The sequence below is a fragment of the Papio anubis genome, chromosome 5, assembly GCF_008728515.1.
Source record: "Papio anubis isolate 15944 chromosome 5, Panubis1.0, whole genome shotgun sequence".
Lineage (NCBI taxonomy): Eukaryota > Metazoa > Chordata > Mammalia > Primates > Cercopithecidae > Papio > Papio anubis.
Window position 1 is genome coordinate 117,914,192 of NC_044980.1, and position 24,111 is coordinate 117,938,302.

Genomic DNA, 24,111 nt, shown 5'->3' on the forward strand with positions numbered 1-24,111 from the left:
TGTGTATTCCTGGTCAACAATCTATAATATTAAACATATTAATATAATATGCCTGAAGAGATGAAATTTTACCTTTAAAAGTTGGAGAGAAATCGTTTGAAAATTGCTACTAGTTTTCTGCTTCTAAAGATGAAAACATGAACTTCCTTTTATAATAGGTTGTCTTTTTATTTTAGCAAAAGTATTCCAGAATCTGATTTTTTTTCATTCATTGATTAAAAAATATATATATTTATTGAGCAACTACTCTGTTGAGCATTGTTTTAGATCCTTGGGATTTATTAGTGAACGAAACAGACAAGATCTCTGCCCTTGTGGAGGTCACATTTAGATGGGGGAGAGAGACAATGCTGTAATAAATAAGTTATGTGATGTCTTAGACAGTGATATGTGCCCAGGGAAGAATGTTCAGGTAAGGGGGGGGGCCAGGGTGTACGGTAGATGTGAATACATAGCATATATGCCCACACTGTTCTTGAACAAAATATGTATTTATTCTTATTTTAGGTTTGGGGTACATGAGAAGGTTTGTTACAGGTAAACTTGTTTCTTGGGGATTTGTTGTACAGATTATTTCATCACCCAGGTATTAAGCCCAGTACCCAATAGTTATATTTTCTGCTTCTCTCCCTCCTCCCAACCTCTACCCTCAAGTAGACCCCAGTGTCTGTTGTCCCCTCTTTCTGTTGAACAAAATCTTTAAAGTCATCACCACCCGAAAGCAGCTAGTTACCTCGAAATGTTATTTGTGGTATTGCAAAGTGGATGTTTCTTTAAATTTAGAGACCATTTTCTTTTTAAATATGTATTTAGACTGGACTCAAACTTATTTGTTTTGGGGAGATGTGTGTGAGGCCTCAGCACTCCAGCAGGAAATGTAACCTGTATTATTTCATTTATAGACAAGATTGTGAGAAGGATCCAAGGTGGACTTGATAGAGAGTCCTGTCTGGATGGGGCACCAGGCCTGGTGAAATTCAGCATGGACGATTCTAGAGCTTGGGAATGTGCTACTGTGGAGACCTATCTCATCCTTTTGATATAAGTAGGGATGAGTTTTCCCTCTGAAAACTGAAAATTCTTACCTTGGTCAGGAAATGGGAGGGCCTTTTATGGAGAGGTAGGAAGAACCACTTTTCTTCCGGGGCAGCACGTATCAGGGGCCTGCATTGTGAGGTTCAAGGATACCTTGTTTTACATGATGGTAATGTCCAAGCACAAATGTAGGTGATAGAATGGTAGAATTTTTCTTTTACATGAGAATCTATTTCTAACCAATAGTCATTATGATATCTAAATATTAAACACTTGAGGCATTTCCTCAAACTGGAGTAAAATAAGGCTGTTCATTTTTGTCAGTATTCCTTGTTACAATTCTAGAAGTTTTGACCTACACAATAAGACATGAAACAAAGATAAAAAGTATAACTAATACAAAAGAGGATTATTACCTAGAAATGTCAAAAATAATTAGCTGAAAGACCTTTGTGATTTGTAAGGCTCAGCTAAGTGCCTAAATACAAGGTAAATATCTAAATACCTAGAGAATTCTATTACACAAATATTATGCAGTTAGAAAATATAGTGAGAAAAAAGAAATTTCATTGATAATAAAATGAAAACCACAAATCTGGGAATTGCATTTCTAAGAAATATGTGAAACTTCTATCCAGAAAGTGATTAAAAAAAGAAACTATTCTAAGTAATACAAAATAACGGAATAGATAGAAAGCCAAACAGTAGTTCAGGATTAGGGGAAGCAGACTTGCTAAATGATTCAGATTCGTTAGTTTATCTCACATTAATGTATAGGTTTAATGCAATTACATTCAGGAGATTGCAGTAGAAACCTTTTGTTATTTCTATAGCACCCAGAACAGTGCAGGATGCAGTATAATAACTTAATTCAACACAAATTAGTTATATTTTCATGAGGCAGGAAATAGACAATGAAGTTAATGCATAGTCTATGTTTCTACACTTGTGCCTCTGCTCCCATTTTTCCTCCATTTGGAATGTCATCCACCATCCACCTTGGCCATCTCAAACTCGCTTCCACTAAAGGCCCAGCACAACACATATTCCTTGAACTAGTAAGCCTACAACACTTTGGAGCTTCTTAGTACAATGGTACTGAACTAAGTGGTACTGTGAGTACCATTCTTTTGATACCTCTAAAAACTGGGTGCCCTGTCTTGTATTACTTATTATCATGGTATTTGTAAAAGCATCATGTAGTATATAAGAAATATTAAAGCTATTAAAGCATGCATGATGATGGTATAACCAGCTTCAGGATAGTGTTTACAAATGGGGAGGGAGAAAAGCGATTTGAATTAACTATGGCAAGACACCAATCTGGATGTGGGCACATGGATGAGTGTAAATATTAAATACATAGCTGTTGATTATTAAACTATCATTGGAAAGAGCAGTGTTATACATCATTTGTAGGTGGACAATCATTAGCTTTAAATATGAAAAACTCTCTTCAAATATAACCAAAGCAAAAACAGAATTGATCATCAAATGGTTTTAAAAATCTATTGAAAATAAAGGCTGGCATAAAATACGTGTTAAGAAGCACTCATAGCCAATAGATTAATCTCTTTCAAATGTCAGCTAATATTGAGAGGACTGAAAAAAACATTCAAAATTTTTTGGATAAATCAGACTTTGATGTAGCAAGTATATTATATGGGTTAAATAATTTTTTCTTCAGGAGGGTATTATTTTCTCTCCATCTGACAGTACATATGGAAAGTAAGATTCTTTACTTTTGCTGCAGAAGATGAAAAACTTGTAGGCAATTTAACATTCAAATTTGATCTTCTGAGTACTACAAGGCATGAGCTTCCAACAGGGAAGACATTAGAAAACTTCCATTTATTCAGGAGCCAATGATAATAATCTAGGAAGGAGTAAAGCCATTAAACAGAAAAGAGACCACTTGTTACAGTGAAATGGAATCCTAAAGTTAATGTGTCATCCATTCAAAACAGCAGTGACTGACATTTACTGGGCACTTTCTGTATACTGGGTCCTGGTTAGGCCCTTTCTTCATATTAGCACATATGCCTTTAATAAGAACTCTGTGAGATATTAGAATCCCCATTTGGCAGAAAAGGAGACTGTGGTCTAGAGAAGTTGAGTACAGCCGGTTGGGTATGTGTGGCTCACACCTGTAATTCCAGCACTTTGGGAGGCCAAGGCGGGCATATCACATGAGGTCAGGAGTTTGAGACCAGCCTGGCCAACATGGTGATACTCCATCTCTACTAAAAATACAAAAATTAGCCGGGCTTGGTGGTGCATGCCTGTAATTCCAGCTACTCAGGAGGCTGAGGCACAATAACTGCTTGAACCCAGGAGGCGGAGGTTGCAGTTGTTATTGTACCACTGCACTCCAGCCTGGGCAACAGAGGCAGACCCTGTCTCAAAAACAAAAGAAAAAAAGAAGTTGAGTACACTTTTAAACTCAGAGAGACCCACCAGATTTCAGAAGTGTGTTTATAAGGGTTCTTTTTCTTTTTTTCTCACAGTAGGGGCAAGTATATCTTTAATCGTGTAGATTTATTACCTATTTCAGAGTGAACGCAACAGTTTTCTGAATGAGAGCTTTCCTTGATCCTGGAAGAATTCCATGCCAATCGAACACTGGTTGCATTCCATAAAATGATAGGAGCAAGTCAGGAGGAAAGACAGCTGTAATATTCAATTGTCTGTAACCAATGTGTTAGGAGTCACCGTCTTTCATCTAGACGGTACAGTTGCATTTTTAAAATGACATCTATTACCACATTAGAGGCAACCCATAACAATCCCTTATAGAGTGTTTGTCTCGATTTTGGTTATTTAATGTCATTATACCCAATTTCAAAGAGCTCTTATGATAAACAGGCATAGTGAAATACCAGATGAATAAGAGCTCATTTTCCGATTCTCAGAAGTCACTACTTCATTTTCTATTTTTAAAATTTATTTTTTAAAGTCTCCAATTTCCTGGTCTTATGAGTTAGTTTCCTCTTTAAAGGAAAGGCTTTCTTAAATTATATTATTAATGTAGTTTTAAATGTCAAACAACTTCACAGCAGATTCTCCAAAATTTTTTGACATTGCTCTGAAACAATGAAGTTGTCATGCACATATATATTGTTGGTGAACTTATTGTAAAGAGGAAAAAAATATATAAGTATGACGGTCACAGACATGTAAAGTCATGCTGTGTTTCTCAGGTTAAAACTCTGTGTCAGATTCTCGCTCAGGGCAAATTTAAGCAGCTGAGTTTTAAACCCATGAATAAAGAGGTCAGACTGGGGATGCTGACAGGCTCTCAACTCCAGCAGTACCAGCAGGCGCAACTCTCAAAGTGGAGCAAACCACAGGAGGCGGCAACATGGGTCCTGGACCAGGTCCTAAGGAGTTAGGAAGAGCTGGGGATTATTTTATTCCAAACTGTGGTTACATTTGTGGCTTCTAACTATTAGCTCCTTTTCTGTAGGCACAAGGCACAGTTACATACAAACAAAATACAAAATAATTGGCAATATCTTTTATTGCCCTAATTTAACATTATTAAAACAACACAATACTGCTTTGGAAGAAAGTGGTAGAAGGCAAATGCTCTTAAACAGAAATTAAGTCCCAATATGCTGGCATATTATCTACACAACATGGCTAGATTACTTTGTTTTCCTGCCACGAGTAAGCCATGTACAAGGAGATAAAGGAATCCAGAAAGATGTTTGACATTCCCAGAACGAGTTTGACACTTTTAAGAACCGAAGGCAGAAGAATTTCAAGCACATCGAGCTTTTCACAAAGGAGGCATTCAACGTTTGTTGCAAGTGGTTCAAAGTAGGTGAACAAATAAAAAACACTAAAGTGCTTTCTTAAAAGACACATTCAGAAAAACAACTAATTCTAAATATTGACACATATTGACTCTACTTTTAGTCTCAAAAACATGTCACCAACTTCTACAAAAAGAAAAAAGGATAGATACAATAAGTGCAGCAAAATCTTGAATAATTGTTGGATCTGGGTGCTGGGACCATGGAAGTTTATTGTATTATTATTTCTATATGTGTATTTTTGAAATTTTTAATAGATGTTTATTTTAAAAAGTTGTCACCTAAAGAATGCATTATTTGATGATCTGTTCACTTCCTGTTTGTTTGGTGGTATGTATTATACCTAGTTCAAATAGAGTTACAAATACCTTCAACAAAATGTCCAAAATTTTTCATTGCACTTGAGTTTTACTGCATGAAATATTGTTTGAAGTGAGTGCTTTTGGGATTCTTTTTATAACTGTAGTATTTGTGTAGTACTGGGATTTGCCAAGTTTTGATTATGGCTTATGCAAGGAAAACTACTTTCTAGAATTGCCATCCATAAATGACCAACTGGGTCCTTTCTGAGAGTGGCAAACCCTTAAAGCTGTCAACACACTTTGAGAGCAGTCTTGGAGTACTGCAAACATTGAGTTACCTCGGATGTGACCTAAGCGGAATAGTTAACACAATGGACAGATATAAAGAAACTGGGGGAGAGATGAAGTTTTGAAGATGTCTTTGTAAAAGCTGTTGAGCCCGCAATTCTACCTGGCATGACCTCGTTTCTAATCTTCTTAACTCAAGAAATCGTCTTCAAAATCTGTAGTCATCTTTTTTTTTTTTTTTTCCTGTGCTTGGCAGACCCTATCTGATCCAAGTCTAGCTCATAGAAATCAAATTTAAGGGCTTAGCGAGTTTCTTTGCTTCACACCTAGACCAGGGAGAAGGCAGTTGACCCTATACCCAGAGCGCTTTTTCTTCAGTTGTTCTTCTGCCCCTCTGCACTTGACAGACAGCTGCCTCCTGCCTCTTCTAGATGCCGGTTTCTCTCATTTCTATTCCTTACATGCTCTGTCTCACTGGATCTCTCCAGTAGCCACCTGATTTCCTGGCACTAGCAGCCCACTTTGTTCTGGTCAAACCCTGCCCTGGATGTTCTTTTTCTATTGGAATAGATTACCTGGAATAACCATGCACCTCCCCATCTCCACTCTGTGTATCTGAAACCACAATCTAGTTTTGCTCCTCTAGATTGGAACTCCCCTTTTATCCTCCCAAACAGGCCTGGTCCTCGGCGGGTTTTGCCACACTTATGACACCACTTTCTCCTCCCTGGGTTTGGTCCTTTTTCATTCCCAGCCTGCCCTTAGGGGTAATTTAACATTCTGCCAGTGAGTGAGCTCAAATAGAAGCCATCTAGCTATAGTGTGTCCTAAATGGAAAAAGCCAGTGTAAAAAATGGGAGTTATGATGTCTATAAATCACTAAAGAGTTGTAAGTGCTTTCACTCTTCTCAGAACCAATGTACACCAGGAACTTAGCTAATTAGCATAATGAAAGTTAGAAATTGGTTATCAATGATAAAAATTAGTGGATTGTTACTAGGTTGCGGCAAAAGTAATTAAAGATTTGCCATTACTTTTAATGGCAAAAACTGCAATTATTTTTGCACCAACCTAATAATTAGCAAACTAGGTATCTGAAATGATTTCTCATTGGTGAATTTAGCAGTATTCAAGATAATATAGAAACACTTATCCTCATTACGCCCACCCTTGCCCCAGGCATAATTTTGTCATGCAAATCAATCGGTCACCTTGATTTTCAAATAATCCTGTGTCCCACCAGTGATTTGGAGGGTTTTTGGTCTCCTAACTCTAATAGATGATCATTTGTATCCTGCAGCTGTAAAATTATCACATTTCCTTCAGGTGAAGTCTTCAGAATATTTCTCTTTTTATTGAGTGCCAAAATGACATAGACGTTGGATTTTTATCAAGGTTGCATGTGCCTACTAGCTAATAAATCTAAGTGTGCCAGAATTTAGTAAGAGATTTGCTTTTGTTATAGTCTTAATTGAGAGCAGTGGGGTAAACGTCACCGCATGCCCCCCACCCCATAACCATATGCAGCTACTCACATCCATCAGGGTGGCTCAGGTCACAAGGTGTAATAAATACATCTTGTATATTTACATAATTATATGTCTACCTACCTATCTGTTGAACCAAGGTTTTTGGTTTGTAAAGTCTTCTTGCTCAGGAGTTGGCAAACCATGACCCATAGGCCAAATCTGGAACACTAATTTTGTAAATGAAATTTTATTGGAACAAAGTCATGTCTCTTTACTGACATATTGTCTGTGGCTGCTTTCATGCTACAGACAGAACTGTATGGCCTGCAAAGATAAAAATATATTTATTTTCTGGCCCTTTGCAGAAAAAGTTTTTTGATCCCTATTGTAGCCTATCAGGGTTTCTCACCCTTCTGGATGAATATTTAAATGCAATTAAGAAAAAATTCTTGCCAATTTTATCCAGAACAAAAGTTCTCAACACATTAGGAAGTGATTAACGGAGATGGCACGATCATGTGTTAAAGACTTGCCCGATGGGAATGGAAGGTAGAGGCAGGATCCTTAAGTAGATGTCTGTTTACCCAGACATACAGATGAGAATGAAGAAAATAAAGGTCTCACGCCTTTGAAACTGAGAACTGTCATGGGTCTCTCTCATTCTTTTGACTCTATTTTGATTTAGTTTTCAAGTCAGGCCTCTAAAGACACTCTTGGCTTTGCTTTGTGAAGGTTCAGAAAAAGTTAAGGCAGTTTTTGCTGGTCAGTGACAAAGCGGGGACAGAAAGGATCCAACCTCTTGAAGTTGGAGTTGAAACTGAAGGCAGAACTGCTTTGATCCCCTTCAGGAGGCCACCAGTTGTTGGTCAAAGAGTATACCTATGGAAGGTTCCTTCCTCTGAGCTTGTGATATATAGACCATCCTCCCCCTGCACATTACTCTGATATATTAAGTAACATTTTTAATATATTTGCTGCATTTTCACCAATAAACTTATCAGAAGAAATAAGCAACCCTATGTTCATATTAAAGTTTCAGAATATAAAGTATTTGGTGGATTTGATAGCTTTTAAATATTGAATTAAAAGTGATTATGGCTAGGCTTTTCTTTCACTGTTAATAATATTTTGATTTATTTTTATATGTATTTGCTACATTAACTGAACATTCACAAATTTCGGAAACTTTTCACGAACTCACTTGCCATATTCTAGAAATCATTATACAATCTTCCATATCTAATAACTGATGTTGGCAGAAAAACAAATTGGTAGTAATGTGTCTTACTTCATTGGTGCTTCTGTAACAAAATATGCTAAGCTGGGCAATTTATAAACAACAGAAATTAATATTCTCATGGATTTGAAGGCAGGGAAGCCCAGGATCAAGGTGCTAGCAGTTTCAGTGTCTGGTGAGGGCCCTGTCTCTCTGCTTCATCCAACAAGTTGGCGCTTCATTGCTGCATTTTCTAGAGGAGAGAAAGGCTGTGTCCTCACATGGTGGAACATGGAAGGGCAAGAGAGGCCCTAAACTAGCCCTTTTAAGGCAGTAATCCATTCATGAGGGTGGAACCCTTATGACTCAATCCCTTCCTCAAAGGGCCCACCTCTTTCTACTACCACAATGGGGATTAAATTTCAACATGAATTCTGGAAGGGACACATTCAGACTCTAGCACAATATTAACTTTTATTCATTCAGTCCTAAAATAGTGTTAAATGGTTACTGTGTGCCAAGCTCTGTGCTGGGACAGATCTGGAGAATTTAGCATGTGAAGCATATAATAAACCAACAATGACTGGAATGAGTCTCATCAGGGAGAAACCAAGGAGAACAAGGAAATTCCATTCATAGTAATGGGGATGGCTGATAGAATCTGAGATTGAATTCCTGACACAGGGAGTAATCAATATACAATGATGTGAAGTGGAATGTGCATCAAGTAAGAAAGAATGGGTGAAGTGTCTCAAATAAAAAATTCAATGTGTGACTTGTTTGAATTCTGTAGGTAATAGGTGGAAGATATTCTAATTGATTTCAACCAACCATGATAGACCATGAAATAGGAAAAAATATTTAAGCCAACAAGGTTAAACAGATCCCCTGTGCCCTACCTTCAGGCAGGTACTTTATTTTTAGAATTAAGAAAAATCTTGGTACATTTTGTAGCATTGCTTAAGTAATTTGCTACTGAAGGAAACTGTACAATTCTGTGAAAAGAGGATTTTCAGAAAAAGAAAATCATGACTGTCATACAGATACAAAAATAAACATGTCAATTGAGGCAAATATTATAATTAACAGAGAAACTTTATATATATTTATATATATACTTATATATACTTATTTATATATACTTATATATTTAGAAATACTTATATATTTATGCGTATATTTATATATACACTTATATAGTTATATAAAAAATATATAATTATATGTATAAATATATATAAATATATAAGTAATATATATAAGTAATATATATTTATATATAGAGAGAGAGAGATGGAGAGGGAAGTTATTTATCTCCAGTACGACAGAATTTGCATGTCTATCGATTAGATTTTTTTTTTTTTTTTTGCTCTAGGTTTCTTACAATTTATAGAGTTGTAAAATCATGTCCATGGAATCTCGATCAGATAGCCCTAGCGCGTATCCTTTAGGGTCTAGACAATGTAGTTTTTCACTGAATCACAAATTCCTTTCTACAATTCTAAATATGGAAGCAGAACATTATTTTTTTCTTTACCACATTTAAGGATCATTAAAAGCAAAGTGAATGGTTCATTCTTGTAGTGAAAAAATATTAGAGATTTAAGATAATATTGTGTACTAGATATTTAGAGTGAATGAGTAATATCCATTTAGAGTATGTAGTACAGAATGAGGAATATAATAGGTACCTGAAAAATGTTTGTTGAACATGTATTTCCATAGAAATACTGTCATTAGATAAACCATCAGTTAAAAATAGTAGGTACAACAATGGAATTCTATACCATAATAGAAAGAAATCAACTGCAACCTCACACAGCAACTAGATAAACTCACAAACAAAATATCGAGCAAAAAAAAGTGAGGTATGTAAGAATACACAGTGCATGATTCCAAGTGCACAAAAGTCTGAAACACACAACGGAAATTTATGATGTTACATATTTGGTTGAGGACTACTCTTGGGGGGAGGGTAGTAATGGAGAGTAGGCCTGCCAGGGCTTCATGGATACTGGCAGTGTTCTGTTTCTTGAAATATACGTGGGTATGTTTACTTCGAAAATTGTACACTTTTTTTGTATGTATGTCAATATTCAATAAAAAATTCACAAAAAAGGCATTGATAAACCTCTAAAACCAGCATCTATGTAAGATTCTGTTTCCATTAAAGATGTATATGTATCGGTGTTAATATAAAAACAACATGTTAATAAATGTCACCTCCAGACACTGGGATTGTGGGTTTTTATTTTCTGCTTTTTGTGCTAAGAAAAAAAAGTACTTTTTGTATTAGGAAAAATGAATGCATTAATTAAAATGAAAATGAACTACTTATTAGTTAACTATGAAGTTAAAAGAACAATAAGACAGTAAGTAGCCCTTATTATAAGAAACTGGCTCACATAACTATGGAGACTGAAAAGTCCCAAAATCTGCTGTCTGCAAGATGTGGACCCAGGAAAACCTGGGAACCAGGAGTGCTGATGGTGTAAACCCTCTGCAAATCCAAAGGTCTGAGAACCAGGAGTGCTGATGGTGTGAGCTCGTGTCCAAATCTGAAGGCCTGGGAACCAGGAGTGCTGATGGTGTAAACGGTGTCCAAATCCAAAGACCTGGGAACCAGGAGTGCTGATGGTATAAACCCAGTCCAAGGGCAGGAAAAGACTGATGTCCCAGCTCAAATAGTCAGGTAGTGAAAACAAATTGTGTCTTTCTCAGTCTTTTTGTTCTATTCATTCCCACCAGCATTAGGGAGAGCAGTCTGCTGTACTCACCGACTCAAATGCTAATCTCATCTAGAAACACACTCACAAACAGACCCAGAAATAATGTTTAACCGAATATCTGTGTGCCCCATGGCTGGTCAAGTTGACCCAGAAATTAACCATCACACCAATCTTGTTGAATTTATTTGATTCATTCTGAGTTCCAGTGAATGTCTAGAGAAGTTTTTAAAGAACTGAAGCTTAAATATCACAGTTAATTTCATGGCATTCTTTATTTTAAGTAAAGGTGGTTAATGTTCATCATTGTCCTGTGATATACTTCACAAAATCATTTCAGCCTAAAACGAATCCTTGGCACATTGGTGGAGAACCCACAGTTACCATGGTTAAGTATTTGTAATACCCCTCATGTAATCCTGAGAAAAGAAAACAACCTGGTTTTGTTTTTAAAATGTCCTGCCCTTAAATGCACAGTGTAAAACTCCCGAGTGATTGAAAAAGTACAAACTCTTCAGCCAGCATTTTGGCTGTGACCATGGAGCTTTTCAAACCCTCCCACCTCATTCATTGCCAAGGCGACATTTTGGACTAAATGAGTTTGCCAATCTCAGGAGAGAGAAGTAATTAGGGATGTAAAGTAGAACCTACAGTCTCAGCCTAATTCTAAACAACCAGCTGTCTAAGTCTAGGCACACAAGGCATATCTAGAGGTAGCCAGTATGCTGGTTAAAAATGCACTTGTCAATGCCATCTTTGGAGTGTTTTCCATTTCAGGTCTTCATAAAATAAAAAATGTTGCAAAATGCTACAATTTAAAAAAGCAGGCTGGGCGTGGTGGCTCACGCCTGTAATCCCAGCATTTTGGGAGGCTGAGGTGGGCAGATCACGAGGTCAGGAGATCAAGACCATCCTGGCCAACATGGTGAAACTCCATCTCTACTAAAATAAAAAAAAATTAGCTGGGCGTGGTGGTGCACAACTGTAGTCCCAGCTACTTGGGAGGCTGAGGCAGGGGAATCACTTGAACCTGGGAGGCAGAGGTTGCAGTGAGCCAAGATCATGCTACTGCACTCCAGCCTGGCGACAGAGCGAGATTCTATCTCAAAAAAAAAAAAAAAAAAAAAAAGCAATTAGTATACCTTGCTTAGAAAACATTTGGCAAGCTGGGCATGGTGGCGCGTGCCTGTAATCCCAGTGCTTCGGGAGACTGAGGCAGGCAGATCATCTGAGGTCAGGAGTCTGGCCAACATGGTGAAAACCCATGTCTACTAAAAATAGAATATTAGCCGGGTGTGGTGGCCCATGCCTGTAATCCCAGCTACTCGAGAGGCCTCCGGAGGCAGGAGAATCTCTTGAGCCTGGGAGGCGGAGGTTGCAGAGAGCTGAGATCGTGCAATTGCACTCCAGCCTGGGCGACAAGAGTGAAACTCTGTCTCAGAACAAAAAAAAAAGGAAAACATTTGGCAAAAAAGTATCTAGATCTACAACTATAAAGAAAATCTGTGATTCTATATTTAAGACATAAAGGAGTATTCTAGTACAGTTCTTCAAAAGCAAGTAATTTCAGATAAGTTAATTGTTCACATTTTTTAACATTATATACTCATTCCTGAGTATATGGTAATTAATATACAACTTTTGCTCTGACACTTAACATTTTTGTTAAAAGTCAAAGACTTTTCTAAAAATTTTATAAAAGTGACAAAACTTCTCAGAGAATATTTGTCCAAAAACTTTTTAAAATGCATGCCAACTGTATATTTTTCAAATTATTTTTACCATGACAATGAGCAATGAGAAAATAACAAAAACCATAATACACACACATCGGTTACTGTCTGTGAGTCAGTTACTGGGTTAAGTGGGGTAAGCCGCTTAGAGGCATTTTGTAGTTTACTCAGTCACGTGTGAATGTGGAGCTACCATGTCCAGAGTGTTGCTAATCACACTGAATAGACATCAGTTTGGTTTTGAGATAAGTAGATCATGTGCAATTAAATAAAACTTAAATGATTGCTTATGTATACACCTAAACTCTCAATTTGCTGTTGTTCTATGTAATATTAAGTATCAAAAATAGAGTGTTCACTTCTCATAATTTCAGTGTGAAAATGGAAAGGATGAAAAAGAGAAGAGTGCAACTTTAGCCAAAATAATTATATAGCTCATAGAGGAGACATCTGCAAAGTATAAAGAAAATAGACTGCAGGGTCCTGATTACATGAAATGGGACCCAAACTCTGTCCTTTCTTAGTTTATGATGTCATGCAATCCCTTGACTCATTTCTCCGGAATTCAGTTACCCATCATTTGTAGGGTAGTCACATAATTTCCCTCAAGCTATCCAGAGGAGCTACAGAAAATAAAACAATGACTTTATGTCGTTGCTTTCCTAATGCCCTGGGAGCTATTCAGCCCACCCACATTCTATCAAGATGCCATTATGGGAAGAATAAGCTCTTTGTAACACAAGGCAATATAATTTCAAAAATGTGGTGTTGTGTGTGCCTGTAATCATTATAAAAATATCTGTTCAAGTAACCCACAGCTGTCTCATGATTGATTACTTTCATCTAATTCTGCATCAGATCATTTGAATATAAAATTATCAAAAGAAGTTCTTCCTTAAATTGAAGGGTCTAGTTTGCTTAAGAGTTCTACCCTCCACACCTCTCAACTGGACGTTCTAAAGTAAGGTCAGAGCAATCAGGTCATAGGGTGGCCAAGTTGGTTACTACTATTTACCCCTTTCTTAATAATTAACATGGATCATGTTTATGATGGCAACAGAAAGGATCAATAATGAAATATGGATACAGAATATGGTACTGTTTTGTTCTACTTTAGTCTGATTTTCTACCCAGTCCATTATTTTTCTTTTTTATGATGGAGAGAAATATAATACATTCTTTCATAATTTGTTGTGTTTAGGCATCTCTGTGTTTACTGGGAGGCAGTTTAGCAAACTGATTAAATGAACAGGCTGTGGAAATGAGACAACCTGTATTCAAATCCAATTGCTATTTGTCTGGGGCAGTGGTTCTTCAACTTGTTAGTGTATTAGAATCACCTGGAAGGCTTGCTGAAGCATGGATAACAAGTCCCCATTCTCAAAGATTCTGATTAAGTGGGTCTGAGATAGAGCCCCAAATTTGCATTTTTAATGTTTCCAGATGGTGTTAATACTGTTGATCCAGAGACCATACTTTGAGAATCACAAATGTCAATTTATCTGAGCCTAAATTTTCTCATCTGTGAAGCAGAGTGTTAATAGTTTCTAATTAATAAGGTTGTTAATTACCAAGGGATAATTTAGGGGAAAAATTCCCAAAGTTTGTTATTTAGACATAGATTGTAACCAACTGAATAAATTGTGCTTTTTCAGTTGTGCTATTTAAATAAATCTTATATATGATGATCTGGGTTTTCATGAAGGACACATGATTAATGAAATAGTTCTTTGCTTTATCAAGGATTTTCAGTTTGATCATAGGAATACTCATCTTCTCTGTACTGTTGAGAGCCAAGTTTGATTTACACCCAGGAACATGTTCCAGTTGTGACAGATACTACTGGTTGCTTTCCAATTATTTCTTTTTCTTTCCCTTTCATCCTTGACTCAATTCCTGCAGGTATCCGCATTTCTAAGAGTGGCCACATACTTTAGGGGAAGCTGGACGTATTTCTCTCTCTAATGTCCTGATTAATCTAAGCACCTTATGGGTGTCCTGTTCCATGAGCACTGGATGTAGCTCTGGTCAACAAGAAACTCAGGTGAGTCTTTTGGATGTACTTCCAGGAAATGGCCTTTGTTCTCATAAAGCAACACTTAGACTTGCCTTATTTTTGTGCTAGCTCTTGAGGTTCCTGTACGTACTGCTGCAGTTGTCTCATGACCATAAGGGGAGTCAGCCTAAGGACAGCCTGAGGATGAGAGAACAGAAAGATGGAAAGAAATCCAGGCCTTTGATGATGTGATTGAACCATAGAGTTAACTAACCCTGGAATTATTATACCTTCATGTTCCCTGTTATTCAAGATAATACATTTTCCTTATCGTTTAACCATTTTCAATTGTATTTTTAGTTATTTGCTGCTTAAAGTGTCTTAACTGATATACGAATTTATGAAGCATATTAACCTTGAAGTTAATTAAAGTTATCAGAGTAGTGCTATTCCAGGGGTCTCATTTTAGCTGCAGCATTAATGGAGACAACGTGACTATGTAGATTATTTAACTTCTCTTGGCTTCAGCTCAATCATTTGTATAAGGATATTGTTGAGCTGGATCTTTTCTAGAGTTGTTCCAACTTTTAAATGCTGGGACTATTTGATTCCATGCATCTGAAACATATTGATGCTGTATATATTACACAATGGTATTACACATGTATAACCTAGTAACTACATAATGCAAGGACAGATCTGTAATAAGATAACCACATATATACTTTTATAATAATTTAGTATCACACTGATCATATGCTCTGATTTACCCAGCATGAGTATCCAGTCACTACTATGGTAGAGTTGGAAATTATAGCTTTTTAAATGGTACTGTAGCAAGAAATAATAGATTCCTCATAATATTTCTAATTTGGAGGAGGAATAAAAAGAATACTTTTCAAATGTTTTCACATGGCATGTTTGAATATGTAAATATGGACATGGGTGATCATTTTAAGTTAAAAGTTTTCTGTTAAAATGGTTAGAAATGAGAGCACCATTTTTTTCTCTTGAAATATACACACTCGGTATATCCTTTATCTTTATGTATCTGCAAGAGTGTAACCACATGGGGTGGAAACACATAAATTCCACCTGTGTCCAACCAAAGTATTGCTATTATGGTAGGGACATATTTCATAAATTGTGTGACTCAGTCATGTAAAAATATGGTAGAAAAGTTTCTCTATAGATGCACTAAAGTTGGCTTTTGGCCCCATACCCTCTCATGGCCAAAAAAAAAAAAGTTAGATGAAGCATGTCACTTTCTGTTTTTTGTTAGTTCCTTTTGGGAAAATATTTATTCAAGATACCCTCATGGATGCTTTCTGCCTCCCTTCACTTTGGTTCCATAATGGTTATATGACACTAGGGAAGGGACGTGTGGTTCTGGTCATTGGCATCCAATCCCAATGGTTTCTACTGATACACAAACATTTCTTTGCTCTTAGATCATGTATCCCTGTTATATCTACAGCTGATCTGTCCATGGTTACCATTCTTCTTTAGTCACTGGACCATGACATTCCTTTCATGTACTACTTGTCTTGACTATGAATGTGTTTATGTCAGGTCCACCAACTGCTCAGCTAATTCCTTGTTCTTCCTGGGAGACAGAGGAAAACAATAGACGCTCTCTTACTGCCCACTAAGTGGGTGAGCAATTCAGGGTGAGTAGCTGCTTTAGGCCCTCTCTTTTTTTTTCCTTTCGATTCAAATATCTCTATATCTTTGTATGTGTATATGTGTCTAAATACGCTGTCTGCTCTATAACTGTCATATCTTTGTGTTGTTGGAAGTATTTATGAGCTATGCCTAATTAGGTTCCCACTTTGTCTCCTCTCTGAAGACCAGCACGATGTTGAAATGGGGGCTTTTGAGTGGGTGTCACCACCATCTTAAATCTCACCCAAGAAGCAAGATACAAGTTTCTTCTCTGGTAGCCACCCCCAAGCCTGTTTTGGTTCTTTATGGAACCCTCTGTTCTGGGGCTCAACTTTGTGGGGGAAGCAGCAGAGATCTAGGCTCCCCAGCTTCTGATCCCCAGGCGTGCCCTCTGTGTATTCTCTTCACAGTTGGCTGAATGTTTACATCTCTTCAGGTTAGAACACCGTACTCATGTCATCTTACATTCTCTCAAGTCATTTATGGCCTGAATCTTGCTCTGTGAATCCCTTAGGTGCCTGATCTTGATGTGCAAAGGCACATGTTTGGACAAAATGATATCTTAATAAGCTTTATCTTTGATACTCAGGGCACTGCCTCTGGTGTGAGTTCAGAAAGCAAAAAACCAGAAAGGAAACGAATGCCTGAAGGAAACGCTGTTGAAATTCTTCAGAATTTCATCTTGCCACACTCCAAAAACCAACAAGATTTTCCCTTTTTCTTGAAATTATGTGTGTGTGCATACCTATTATTATTATTATTAATATTATTTGAGATGGCGTCTAGCCGCTCTGTCGCCCAGGCTGGAGTGCAGTGGCGCGATCTTGGCTCACTACAAGCTCACTGTAACAGCGTTACACCATCCATGAGGATAGAAGCCTCATGGCCTAATCACTGCTAAACCCTCCCACATTCACGCCATTCTCCTGCCTCAGTGTCCCAAGTAGCTGGGACTACAGGCGCCTGCCACCACTCCCGGCTAAATTTTTTTTTTTTTTTTTGTATTTTTAGTAGAGACGGGGTTTCACCTTGTTAGCCAGGATGGTCTCAATCTCCTGACCTCGTGATCCACCTGCCTCGGCCTTGCCTATTTGCTTTTAAAATATATCTGCAATGAACCATCTTCTCTGGCTCTCCTTTTCTCTCTCTCCAGTCTCTGTAACTTCTAGCCTCCATCATGTCTGCCATGGCCACAGCTTGCTTTTCTTCTCACTGTCATCCCATCATTTATTGCAGGCTTTTATTGCTTTTCTCTTTCATTACTGCAAAAATCTACTGATTAGTTTCTATGTTTCCCCTATTATAACCCCACCCCACATGGAGATTGTCCATTCAATCATTCATTCATTCAAAAAATATTTACTCAGTGTCAAAAGGTACCTGGTCCTGGGCTAGATGCTTTCGATCTAACATTGAGAGAGGGAACAGACAATCTCTCCTTGAAGGTCTTGGAATCTTTTAAGAGTGAGACTGAAAACTAAAGGATTAAAGAAGTATGGCAAGAGTTACGATGGCAGAAGTACAGGGAGCAATGGATGAACATAGCAGGGTCACCTCATCTTATCGGGGAGGACAGGGAACACTTGCTCCAGGTGGTGATTTTTAAATATAAGCACTAAAGGATGAAGAGGATTTAGGCAGAAAGAATATTCTTGGCAGAAAAATTTTTTTGTGAAAAGGATCAGAAATGAGAGAGCATGTGTAAGAGAAATTCTAGTTGGCCAGAGCCTAGAGCTTGAGTGTCTGGGAGTGGGACAGGGCAGAATAGGTCTGGAGAGAGATCAAAGAAGAGATTATCAAGGGCCATGCTAAAGAAATCTGGTTGTCATCCTGAGGGCAATGGAAAGTGATTGGTGGGCTTTCAATAGGAAAATAATTGAATCATTTTGGGGGTGTAGACATATTTAGGTAGGTAGTAGATTAGAAAAAGCCGAATGCAAGAAAAAGCTGAGGTCATCAAAATGAGAAATAATAACTAACTGGATTAGAGTATGGCAGTGGAAAGGAGAGATGTGGAAAGATTTGAGGCACTACTAGGTGAATAGGCAAGGGGAGTTGCCTTATAATCTCACCATAATAGATTATAAACTTTTTGAGGACTGTTGATTTGTTTGACTTGTATTTATTTATTCATCCAGCAATTATTATTCATGACACTGTTAGATGGGGAGCTTATAAGGCATTGATCTCCTAGTAGTGGGGACAGAAAAGGATCTAGGAAAGTGTGAAGCAGAGTAAGAGTTCTTATAGGGAGGTAAAGCAGAATCTGATGAGCTCCAGAGACAGCCTGAGTCCAGTGGTGATGAGAACTTTACAGCACAAAACCAGTGTTTTTCAGAAATTATGGTACATATTTACTAAATTGTTCTACTTTTACAGTTCAGAACTCTCGTTCTTTTCTCAGATATTAGAAAACTTAAAAGAAAAAAGATGTTTTTTCTTTTATTCTTAAAACCCATATTCTTGGTTTTTCCCCTTATTTTTTCTCACTGCTGGCAGATTAAGAGTTTGTATATATTGGGCAAGATGATGTGCTGAAGAGAGTATGTACTTTAACTACGAAGGACTGAGTGATTTCCGTAAATTACATAACAAAAATGGCAGCTTGCTGCAGTGTCCTCACATGACTGAAGGGCAAGGGAAAGTGAAGGGCATCAAACCTTTTCTTTCATAATAAACACGTTCCCATGATAACAGCATTACACCATCCATGAGGACAGAGGCCTCATGGCCTAATCACCGCTGAAAGATCTCACCTCAATTCTGTTACAATCACAATTAAATTTCAACATGAATTTTGGAATGCACAAGCATTTAGACCATAGCACCAGCATAACCCTGGATTAAATTCATTCAATCCACATGTCTAGGAAAAGTAGATTATTGCTGCAAAAACTGGAGAGAAAAAACGTTGCTGGGGAAAGTATCTGCCAGTGTTCACCATGTTCTGGAAGAATGTTGCACTTTTAAAGTGTTTTATTCAATTATCTTATATAGTGCTCTGAAAATCAATTTAGAGATTTATAATCAAAACCAAAGTAAGATTTTAGAGAATTGGCTTTCTCCATTGTGCACCCTTCCTTTTGAACCACTCCTAAGCTTGAGCGAATTGAGTGAACTTTGAAACCAATTTGTATTGACACAATAATCCCCCGTGAGGTAATTGGCTTTCCAGACCCTGCAAGTTGGAGTCAGAGATGCTGCTTAGGAACATCTGGGCACTGACTCTGCATTTTTTCCACAGGAAATGATGCTATCATATGACCATGTCACTGTTGAATGGGCTTAATATTTGTAAACATCTCCTTAAGTGGAAGCATTCATTGCAGAAGATGCATAAAAGCCTTCTGAATAGTAATGCTGGCTCCATTTAGAAAAGTTTCTCAAATCTCTTATGACCCTACCTAGTTTAAACAACATTACTGGCAGATGCACACACTCCATAAAGATTTTAAGGAACCAAGGAGCATTGCATGGACATACGTTGCATTTACTTCTTTTTTTTTTTTTTTTTTCTTTTTTTAACTTTTTATTTTGAAATAATTATAGATTCACAGGAAGTTGCAGATAAATGTACAGGGAGGTCCTGTGTATATCAAATGAAGAAACTCACATTTGTATAATCAATCAATTTTACAAGCACTTGTGTGTGTGTGTGTGTACGTGTGTGTATTTCTATGAAATTTTATCACATGTGGTTTTGTGCAATCAAGATACACAGCTGTTCCATTACCTATAGGATTTTCTTGTGCTATATTTTCTTTTTTTTTTTTTAATTTATTTATTGTTATTATACTTTAAGTTGTAGGGTACATGTGCATAACGTGCAGGTTTGTTACATATGTATACTTGTGCCATGTTGGTCTGCTGCACCCATCAACTCGTCATTTACATCAGGTATAACTCCCAATGCAATCCCTCCCCCCTCCCCCCTCCCCCCTCCCCATGATAGGCCCCGGTGTGTGATGTTCCCCTTACTGAGTCCAAGTGATCTCATTGTTCAGTTCCCACCTATGAGTGAGAACATGCGGTGTTTGGTTTTCTGTTCTTGTGATAGTTTGCTAAGAATGATGTTTTCCAGCTGCATCCATGTCCCTACAAAGGATGCAAACTCATCCTTTTTTATGGCTGCATAGTATTCCATGGTGTATATGTGCCACATTTTCTTAATCCAATCTGTCACTGATGGACATTTGGGTTGATTCCAAGTCTTTGCTATTGTGAATAGTGCTGCAATAAACATACGTGTGCATGTGTCTTTATAGCAGCATAATTTATAATCCTTTGGGTATATCCCCAGTAATGGGATGGCTGGGTCATATGGTACATCTAGTTCTAGATCCTTGAGGAATCGCCATACTGTTTTCCATAATGGTTGAACTAGTTTACAATCCCACCAACAGTGTAAAAGTGTTCCTATTTCTCCACATCCCCTCCAGCACCTGTTGTTTCCTGACTTTAATGATCGCCATTCTAACTGGTGTGAGATGGTATCTCATTGTGGTTTTGATTTGCATTTCTCTGATGGCCAGTGATGATGAGCATTTTTTCATATGTCTGTTGGCTGTATGAATGTCTTCTTTTGAGAAATGTCTGTTCATATCCTTTGCCCACTTTTTGATGGGGTTGTTTGTTTTTTTCTTGTAAATTTGTTTGAGTTCTTTGTAGGTTCTGGATATTAGCCCTTTGTCAGATGAGTAGATTGCAAAAATTTTCTCCCATTCTGTAGGTTGCCTGTTCACTCTGATGGTAGTTTCTTTTGCTGTGCAGAAGCTCTTTAGTTTAATTAGATCCCATTTGTCAATTTTAGCTTTTGCTGCTGTTGCTTTTGGTGTTTTAGACATGAAGTCTTTGCCCATGCCTATGTCCTGAATGGTACTACCTAGGTTTTCCTCTAGGATTTTTATGGTATTAGGTCTAACATTTAAGTCTCTAATCCATCTTGAATTAATTTTCGTATAAGGAGTAAGGAAAGGATCCAGTTTCAGCTTTCTACTGATGGCTAGCCAATTTTCCCAGCACCATTTATTAAATAGGGAATCCTTTCCCCATTTCTTGTTTCTCTCAGGTTTGTCAAAGATCAGATGGCTGTAGATGTGTGGTATTATTTCTGAGGACTCTGTTCTGTTCCATTGGTCTATATCTCTGTTTTGGTACCAGTACCATGCTGTTTTGGTTACTGTAGCCTTGTAGTATAGTTTGAAGTCAGGTAGCGTGATGCCTCCAGCTTTGTTCTTTTGACTTAGGATTGTCTTGGAGATGCGGGCTCTTTTTTGGTTCCATATGAACTTTAAAGCAGTTTTTTCCAATTCTGTGAAGAAACTCATTGGTAGCTTGATGGGGATGGCATTGAATCTATAAATTACCTTGGGCAGTATGGCCATTTTCACGATATTGATTCTTCCTATCCATGAGCATGGTATGTTCTTCCATTTGTTTGTGTCCTCTTTTATTTCAGTGAGCAGTGGTTTGTAGTTCTCCTTGAAGAGGTCCTTTACATTCCTTGGAAGTTGGATTCCTAGGTATTTTATTCTCTTTGAAGCAATTGTGAATGGAAGTTCATTCATGATTTGGCTCTGTGTTTGTCTGTTATTGGTGTATAAGAATGCTTGTGATTTTTGCACATTAATTTTGTATCCTGAGACTTTGCTGAAGTTGCTTATCAGCTTAAGGAGATTTTGGGCTGAGACAATGGGGTTTTCTAAATATACAATCATGTCATCTGCAAACAGGGACAATTTGACTTCTTATTTTCCTAACTGAATACCCCTGATTTCTTTCTCTTGCCTAATTGCCCTAGCCAGAACTTCCAACACTATGTTGAATAGGAGTGGTGAGAGAGGGCATCCCTGTCTTGTGCCAGTTTTCAAAGGGAATTTTTCCAGTTTTTGCCCATTCAGTATGATATTGGCTGTGGGTTTGTCATAAATAGCTCTTATTATTTTGAGGTACGTTCCATCAATACCGAATTTATTGAGCGTTTTTAGCATGAAGGGCTGTTGAATTTTGTCAAAAGCCTTTTCTGCATCTATTGAGATAACCATGTGGTTCTTGTCTTTGGTTCTGTTTATATGCTGGATTATGTTTATTGATTTGCGAATGTTGAACCAGCCTTGCATCCCAGGGATGAAGCCCACTTGATCATGGTGGATAAGCTTTTTGATGTGTTGTTGAATCCGGTTTGCCAGTATTTTATTGAGGATTTTTGCATCGATGTTCATCAGGGATATTGGTCTAAAATTCTCTTTTTTTGTTGTGTCTCTGCCAGGCTTTGGTATCAGGATGATGTTGGCCTCATAAAATGAGTTAGGGAGGATTCCCTCTTTTTCTATTGATTGGAATAGTTTCAGAAGGAATGGTACCAACTCCTCCTTATACCTCTGGTAGAATTCAGCTGTGAATCCATCTGGTCCTGGACTTTTTTTGGTTGGTAGGCTATTAATTATTGCCTCAATTTCAGAGCCTACTATTGGTCTATTCAGGGATTCAACTTCTTCCTGGTTTAGTCTTGGAAGAGTGTAAGTGTCCAGGAAATTATCCATTTCTTCTAGGTTTTCCAGTTTATTTGCGTAGAGGTGTTTATAGTATTCTCTGATGGTAGTTTGTATTTCTGTGGGGTCGGTGGTGATATCCCCTTTATCATTTTTAATTGCGTCGATTTGATTCTTCTCTCTTTTCTTCTTTATTAGTCTTGCTAGTGGTCTGTCAATTTTGTTGATCTTTTCAAAAAACCAACTCCTGGATTCATTGATTTTTTGGAGGGTTTTTTGTGTCTCTATCTCCTTCAGTTCTGCTCTGATCTTAGTTATTTCTTGCCTTCTGCTAGCTTTGGAATGTGTTTGCTCTTGCTTCTCTAGTTATTTTAATTGTGATGTTAGAGTGTCAATTTTAGATCTTTCCTGCTTTCTCTTGTGGGCATTTAGTGCTATAAATTTCCTTCTACACACTGCTTTAAATGTGTCCCAGAGATTCTGGTATGTTGTATCTTTGTTCTCATTGGTTTCAAAGAACTTCTTTATTTCTGCCTTCATTTCGTTATGTACCCAGTAGTCATTCAGGAGCAGGTTGTTCAGTTTCCATGTAGTTGAGCGGTTTTGATTGAGTTTCTTAGTCCTGAGTTCTAGTTTGATTGCACTGTGGTCTGAGAGACAGTTTGTTATAATTTCTGTTCTTGTACATTTGCTGAGGAGTGCTTTACTTCCAATTATATGGTCAATTTTGGAGTAAGTACGATGTGGTGGTGAGAAGAATGTATATTCTGTTGATTTGGGGTTGAGAGTTCTATAGATGTCTATTAGGTCTGCCTGCTGCAGAGATGAGTTCAATTCCTGGACATCCTTGTTAACTTTCTGTCTTGTTGATCTGTCTAATGTTGACAGTGGAGTGTTGAAGTCTCCCATTATTATTGTATGGGAGTCTAAGTCTCTTTGTAAGTCTCTAAGGACTTGCTTTATGAATCTGGGTGCTCCTGTATTGGGTGCATATATATTTAGGATAGTTAGCTCTTCCTGTTGAATTGATCCCTTTACCATTATGTAATGGCCTTCTTTGTCTCTTTTGATCTTTGATGGTTTAAAGTCTGTTTTATCAGAGACTAGTATTGCAACCCCTGCTTTTTTTTGTTCTCCATTTGATTGGTAAATCTTCCTCCATCCCTTTATTTTGAGCCTATGTATGTCTCTGCGTGTGAGATAGGTCTCCTGAATACAGCAGACTGATGGGTCTTGACTCTTTATCCAGTTTGCCAGTCTGTGTCTTTTAATTGGAGCATTTAGTCCATTTACATTTAAGGTTAAGATTGTTATGTGTGAACTTGATCCTGCCATTATGATATTAACTGGTTATTTTGCTCGTTAGTTGATG

At 37.5% G+C, this 24,111-nt stretch overlaps 1 pseudogene; it reads left to right on the forward strand.

Annotated features, from left to right (window-relative positions):
• The first annotated feature begins 7,417 nt into the window (after window positions 1-7,417).
• Window positions 7,418-24,111, forward strand: part of LOC110743603 — a 148,883-nt pseudogene continuing 132,189 nt past the window's right edge.